Genomic DNA, 8,152 nt, shown 5'->3' on the forward strand with positions numbered 1-8,152 from the left:
TTGACTCAATACCTTAAACATGGGAAAGGGAAATAATTGTAAAGAATTGCTATGTTTCAGTAGATTGCAGGGATATGTACAATATTTCCCCCAAAAGAAGGAATGCATATGTGTAAGAAAGCATCAGTAAGAGAGAACATACTTACAGGTCACTAAAAAATTAATTCTGTCAGTGCTTTCTATAGAAGATCAAATGGCTTACCACTAAAAATATTTTGTAGTTTTCTACAGTTATATTATGTCTCAGTTCTGTCTCTGGGGTCATTTCAGTCTCCAGGGTAAATGACTGAGTACATTTTACAAGATTATTGCTACCACTAGGATTGTTCCTTTGTGTTTGACATAATGAAAGGGGCATTGCCCTCAGAAAGTAACTGTGAAAATGTACTTACATCAGTACCAATGGTTCAGTTTTCTCTCGCATTGTTCTACCACTTTATCTAGATTCCGCCTTCACAAAGAAGGTTTCTAGGGTCAGGGACACAGACTTGGAAAACTTGGATGGGGGGAGTGGTCACAAAAGCTCTGAAGGGTGAAGTGTATGCTTAATAGGGCAAGTTGAGATGGCTGCATGCATCCATGAAGGAATGGGGAGATGGATTCAGGACTGCACCGTGGTAGCTAAAGGCTACACAGTTAGTGAAGAAAGAGAAATGATGCATAGTAATAATATATGGAGTGTTTTTTTATGGCCCCTGGCAGGGAGAGAGTATAGAACAAAATGAATTTCCTTGGAGAGAAACATGGTGTAACACCTGTGTGATGAAGATTTGACTGTATTAGCTTCAGTTCCCCCAAAAGCTCAGTCTGATTTATTTCCAGGTGTACAGATAACCCCCACTTTTCAAAAGTTCACTTTATACCACATCTCTTTTATGAAAGACCCGCATTAGTACCTGTTTTCACTAACTGAAGAGGATTTTTGCTTTTATGAAAAAAGGTGAAAAGCAAAAGTAGCATGCAGCGTTTGTTTTGTGCGGAGCTGTGGCGGCAGTGCACACCCCTAGCAGTGGAAGTGATGCCTCCAGGCTCTTTTCCAGGAAATGCACTCAGTATCAAGCTGCCATAGATTTGAGCTGTGTCTGTGAGCATCTGCGCTTTATCTCAATTTATTTTGTGTACCCCTTAGCAAGACGTGTCCTAAGGTAATTGTTCACTCTACGCCATTTTGGCTTACAAGTATTGTAGGAATGCCCTACTTTCAAATATTGGGGGAAACCTGTATTTGGATGGTAACTCCAAAGAGCAGGGGTAAATATCATAAGAGAGAAAGGCAAGTGAAGTTTCATCTAAGTGACAAGTGTGGGCAACTGAAGCCTTGAGACCATGCTAAGAAGAGTGTAGAATGCCTTTCAAAATCGTCATCCCAAAAGATGGGACGAAGAGATAATTATTTGTCTATATGAGTTCACCACTGGTTGAAAGTAATCTCATTAGTTCTCTTATACTTCTAAGCTGTTCATGTGTAGGTAAAGGGAGTGGGATGCAGAAAGCTAAGATGCCAACAGTTGGTGTAAAACAATGTCAGTGAAAGTTGAGTTAAAACCTGCACAGGAGTGTCCAGGCTTGGTTGAAATTAGAGGCGAGGCCAAGATATTGGCCAGAGCAGTAGATACAGCCGATACGGTGGTGATCACAGCGGCTTATTGGTGTTTGGTGCATAGGGTCCAGGAAACTTGAGGCCGTGATTCAACTTCTCAGAACCTCTGGCAAATGTCTTATATGCCCCCGGGGGCTTTACAAAAAGTAGCTCTTTGGTGGCGGATGCATGAATCTGACCACCAATTTGTTTCTGTATATTTCTATCAAGGTTCAGAAATAGGCAAATGATTGCTTTGTGAAAATGACTCAGTTTCATTCCAAATTAACCTTAAAGGAAGTTTGTTTATTTTTGAAGGATGTTTTCTTAAATACTCATATCTCAAGTTTCCTAAGTTTAAGGCTTGTGAATAAAGCTACTGATATTTTGTGAGAGTTAAATGACTGACTCCTGAACATTTTATAAAGCAACTATTTTCACCAAATTTTTGATATATTACTATTTAACTATAAGATTGAAATCTCAGAATAATCTCATGCCTGGAAGATTTCCATAAGAAGTTATATATTCGATGTCTCTCTAGTAGGCTACTTTGATCTTTCATGTTTCAAACTGCAGTCCTTTTCTATCATTAGATTTTAAAGTTTTCAAAAATCTAGGGAGAAGGGGTTTTCTTTCTCATCCTCTCTTCCATTACCTCTGGGCTGAGGAAGAAAGTAGGTAAAACAAAAGATTTTTGTCTGCCTTGAACCCAAAAGAAGTTCAAATGGAAGCCTCAAGTGCAATGACCTTAATGACTATTGCTCTTTTATCATAACTGTATGCTTAATTGTTCACAGAATATTTAGTTCAGCTGGGCACAATTTGAAACTTCAGAGGGAAGACCTCTCTCTGTAGGGTAACTTACCTTTCCCAGGGAGGGTGGTAATTCTTTTGTGCCTAATGTTTAAGTAGATTGCAAGGGGAAAAAGCAATATTTGAGAATAATGTGTGGATGACCAAAATAGTGGTATGTAGTAAAAATAGTACCCTCTAGCTTGTCCACATGAATCTGAATAAAACTTTTCTTATTAATTAATCTGCCCAAGTCATTGCAAACCTAGTTATCAAACAGATTGAAATGCCAATAAAAGATGATATTTATATAACATTTTCGACAAATTGAAGCAGTAAATACGACCATGTTATTACATTAGCACAATGTTGGATGTGTCTGTTTGTGTGTATATACATATAGGAGCCAACTACCAGCTAGCAAGAGCCTATTGTTAAGTTTTCAGAAATTTTGTGAGCTGGTTGTTAAACTCAGTCCTAATAAAATATTAAATTATATAAGATCATAATTAAATAAATTATATTAAAACAAAGGTAATTATAAAACTTCAAAATTCAACACTTCCTACATATTTTTCTACATTTGATTATTATCTGTGCTCTTGAAGTTTACTGGATATACTATGCAATGGTATGGTACATCTCTTCTTAACTCCACCTTCAGTAATGTCAAGTTGGTAACTTAAAATAGACATGATGTGAGTACTTATACCATGGAAATAAAAGCCTAGGCTCTTGCTAAGTGAGCCTAGACTACTTTTCAGTTCTCCAGTATAAATTTGCATCCTTAGAATACTTGTGGATTATTGAACATAATTTCATATATTATGAATATAATTTCACAATTATTGCACCATTGTCTTAACTCCACTTTTAATATGTGAACTCTGTGAAGACAAGGTTTATGTAAAACATTTTAAAAGTAATGATATACTTCAAATATGTAAGAATTATTATATTCATTCTTGTATCTACAATATAAATCATTTTCTTTCACCTCCTTTCCCTCGGTCCCTTCTTTTCTGCCTTCCAAAATGAAAAAAAATAAGATTCTCATTTTTAACCAAAATGAACATATTGCTGTCATCAGATGGATAGTAATACAGTTGACTCTTGAACAATGCAGGGGTTAGGAGCACCAACCCCCTGCACAGTTGAAAATGCAGGTATAACTTTTGATTCCCCTCCAAACTTAACTACTAATAGTCTACTGTTGACCAGAAGTCTTATCAGTACCGTGAACGTCAAGTAACTCATATTTTATATATTATGTGTGTTATATACTATATTCTCAAAACAAAGTAAGGTAGAGAGTAAAAAGTAAATGATATTAAGAAAATCATAAACGAAAATACATTTACTTTACTGTACTGTGTTTATCAATACTCTAAGTTTACATAATTTGTTTACAACTGAATTCTGTTAGTACCTGCATCAATATTGTCTTCTATGATACAAAACACTGTACATGTTATATGTGTTACTAACACTAGACATCAAAAATTCAAAGATAATATGAAAAAGAAATTTATTTACAGGTATCATGATTCATGTGCTGATAATGAAGAAGTAGAAATATGATTGTTTTGTGGTAGCCTAGTTTAACTGATGGCATCATGTATGATCTGTGTTTGGGTGCATATATTTTGATAAATTTTAACTTTTTATAATAGATTTGTATGTATTTTATGGTAGTAAATGATAAAATATATTAGTATCTACATGTATTTTATGTATTCATGACATATCTTTTTCTGTTTGTCAGTATTTCTAGCCTACTCAGTTTGTCTGTGAGCTTTGTCAAATTGTAGCAAATCTCCAGAAACTTTTTCAGTGTATTTATTGAAAAATATCCACATAGAAGTAGACCTGCGCAGTTCAAATACATGTTGTTCAAGGGTCAAATATACTACTGAATACCTCTGAATTAGGGTTTGGCAAACTAAAGTCTGTGGGCCAAATCTGTTTTTGTAGATAAGTTTGGTTTTGTTTATTTTTAATAGATCTTTATTGGAGTATAATTGCTTCGCAATATTGTGTTAGTTTCTGTTGTGCAACAACGCTAATCAGCCATATGCATACACATGTCCCCATATCCCCTCCGTCTTCAGCCTCCCTCCCATCCTCCCTATCCCAACCCTCCAGGTCATTGCAAAGCACCGAGCTGATCTCCCTGTGCTATGCTGCTGCTTCCCACCAGCCAACTATTTTACATTCGGTAGTGTACGTATGTCGATGCTACTCTCACTTCGCTCCAGCTTCCCCTTCCCACTCCTTGTCCTCAAGTCCATTCTCTATGTCTGCCTCTTTATTCCTGCCCTGCAACTAGCTTCATCAGTACCAATTTTTTTTTTTTTTTTTTTTAGATTCCATATATATGCGTTAGCATACGGTATTTGCTTTTCTCTTTCTGACTTACTTCACTCTGTATGACACTCTAGGTCCATCCACCTCACTACAAATAACTCAGTTTTGTTTCTTTTTATGGCTGAATAATATTCCATTGTATATATGTGCCACATCTTCTTTATCCATTCATCTGTCGATGGTCGTTTAGGTTGGTTCCATGTCCTGGCTGTTGTAAATAGTGCTGCAATGAACATTGTGGTACATGACTCTTTTTGAATTACGGTTTTCTCAGGGTATATACCCAGTAGTGGGAATGCAAATCAAAACTACAATGAGATATCACCTCACCTCGGTCAGAATGGCCATTATCAAAAAATCTAGAAAGAATAAATGCTGGCAAGGGTGTGGTGAAAAGGGTACCCTCCTGCACTGTTGATGGGAATGTAAGTAGATACAACCACTATGAAAAACAGTTCCTTAAAAAACTAAAAATAGCACTACCATATGTAAATGAGTTTTATTGAAATAAGGTGGTACTTTTTCACATGTTGTCTACAGCTGCTTTGGAGCTACAGCAGTGGCAGCCTTAGACTTGATAGCTGCAACAAAGATCTGATGGCCTACAAAGCCGAAATATCTACTATCTGACTCTTTAGAAAAATAGTTTGCTGACAACTGGTCTAAAGCAGGGTTGACGAGCTAACAACAACAAAAATCAATCGACTATCTCTAATATAGTGATTAGTAATATCTATGTTGGATGAAACAATAGGAAATAGGAACATTTGTACCAGATATTTGCCATCCTTGGTTTAAAAAGGACAGCTTTTCCTTAATAATCATCAAGGGAATCCAAAAGAATACATTAGTTATTTTCCTTTTCCTTGAATCTTTGAAAGAGCTAAGCATAATCACTAATTTTAAAATAATACAATTAGAACAGAAGTTTTCAACATAGAGGTTCAATTTGTTGTATTTCTTATGATTTCTTAACTATTTTGAGACATAGAAAATTTTTCTCTTTACTCTTAAGTTTGAAGAAAGCATCTTTTTAGTTACTCTTTATAAAGATATGGCCTTATAAACAGCCAAACATCCCTTTCCTTATTGTGTCTGTCTGCTACCTTAATTTCACTTTCTTTTGTTCCCCCTTATCACAGAGGCATACATCAGAAGAAAAGTGACAAGCTACATGATACAGTGGAATCAAGTATATGTTTTAAGCATCCTGCCTTTGCTTCTTTAAAAGCACCTAGCATACTTAGGTAATCTTGAGAATGTGGGAAAAAACAAAACAAAACAAAACAAAAAAAACAGCATTAAATCAGAACATAAACCCCCATTCCTCTGTTAAAGACCTGATTTTTTTTCAATTTTTTTTTAATTTTTTTTATTCTCCATAATATCCTTTCTGTAGCTCTCCTTCAGCATTTCTTACCTATTGACTTATTGGACTAAGTACCATATTTTATATAGAGTTTTTACTCACCTTCTGGTTTCCCTAAAGGTAGACTGCAGTTAAAAGGCATTTCTGCTTTTTTCTAACTCAGTATACTAACCTGGACAGATTTCCATTTGTTTTTCCCATCTGTAAACTGTTACTAGACAGACTGGCAGTCAGGAGACCTGGATTTGAGAACAGGCTGTATTATTAATTCTTCATGTGACACTGACAGTTCTCTAAAATTTAGATTTCTTCATATTACAATGAGGAGGTTGGCTTACATGGCTCAATTTCTTCAGCCCTAAATCTACCCTTGCTTTGAATAATTCTCTTTATATATCTTTGTCTTTATATCCAATAGTTCCTGAAAGAGATACCAACCCATAGCAGCACGTGCTCTGTCAAAGGCATGGACTTTACATTGGTCAGGGCTCACCTCCCCCACCAATTTATATGTAGTTTTAGCTTCAACCTCACCTCCAATTTTTATCCCTCCCTCCCTCCTTCCTTCCCTCTCTCACTCTTCCTCCTTCCTTTCCTTTCCTCCCTCCCTTCCTCCCTTCCTTCCAAACACACTTTGCATCAGATATTATTTGAGAACTGCATCCCACTGGATATTGTTATCAATCAGTTCTAACTCAGATACATAGACCTTGCAGTTTAACGGGCTTAGGTTATAAAACTAACCCACTACATTAGGGCATAACTTTTGAGAATACTCTTAAACAAAATTAAAAAGAGTTTTCAAAAAAATAAAAATCCATCACCTTTTATGTTGCCAGATTCATCTTGAGAAATGGAGGCTATGTATTTTTAGAGGCATTCTTTTTTCTATTCACTGGTCAGTTGCTATAGAGTAACATTAGTGCATGGATTTAGATGTGATTCCACACTGCCTTGCTGTCTATGCAGAAAGGCTTTCTGGTACATTGAAGTATGCTCAAGGAACGTCATCTCAATACTTCAAGGGGTTTTTCTTTACTAAAAAGGGCAATAGGGATCAACCCAATCCACTGAATTTGCATGTTTTCTCCTCACATTGCTGAAAACATCTTTTCAAACCAGCTTCAAACTAGAGCAATTAGGTGGGTAATTGCCCTAGTGTGAACTTAGCCTTAAAAGCTTATTCTATGAAACTAGAGTAATTAGACTTACCTCTTTAGTCTCCTTTTCCTCACTTCATTGTTCTCATGCATTAGGCTAATGTTGCTGTGCTTGGGTTCACTTCAATGCAAAGGAATGGAGGCTGGGTATGGGGGAATAGAAAGGCTTAAATGGATAGGAAACCCAGCAAATAAAACTGAATCCCAGCTTGTGACAGCAATCATGAAAAACGTTTGCATTCTAATAGGGCTTGTTAAACAGCATTTTAATTAATCTGAAATTTGCAACATACCTGCTTGTCACTATCCTTTGGAATGACTAGTTTATGTTCCTAGAATAGATATACAAAATACTTCATGTTTTGCCAGGTTATTTAGCAACGCTTTGCTATAGCAAATTAATCTTAGTTGCTAACAGGATAACAGTTTTAGTTGTTTTTTCTTCTCTTTGTCATATTACAATCATTATCCAAAGGGAACATACCAGGTCAAGTGTTAACAATATGTGCAGTTGCAAAAATAAAAGTTAAGATTTGCCATCTGTTCAAAAATGATGCTATTACATTACATATTTTTCAAAAAAAATTCCCTTTAATCCTAATACATTTTGATGTTTCAGTTTTTAAAGGCTATAGATACATTTTTGTGAAACAAAAGTATACAAATAAATAATTACAATTAAAATGTTGTAGGGTAGGGCTTCCCTGGTGGCACAGTGGTTAAGAGTCCGCCTGCCGATGCAGGGGACATGGGTTCGTGCCCCGGTCCGGGAAGATCCCACATGCCGCGGAGCGGCTGGGCCAGTGAGCCATGGCCACCGAGCCTGCGTGTCCGGAGCCTGTGCTCTGCAACGGGAGAGGCCACAACAGTGAGAGGCCCGTG

The sequence above is a fragment of the Neophocaena asiaeorientalis genome, unplaced genomic scaffold (genome assembly GCF_003031525.2).
Source record: "Neophocaena asiaeorientalis asiaeorientalis breed wild unplaced genomic scaffold, Neophocaena_asiaeorientalis_V1.1 scaffold150, whole genome shotgun sequence".
Classification (NCBI taxonomy): Eukaryota; Metazoa; Chordata; class Mammalia; order Artiodactyla; family Phocoenidae; genus Neophocaena; species Neophocaena asiaeorientalis.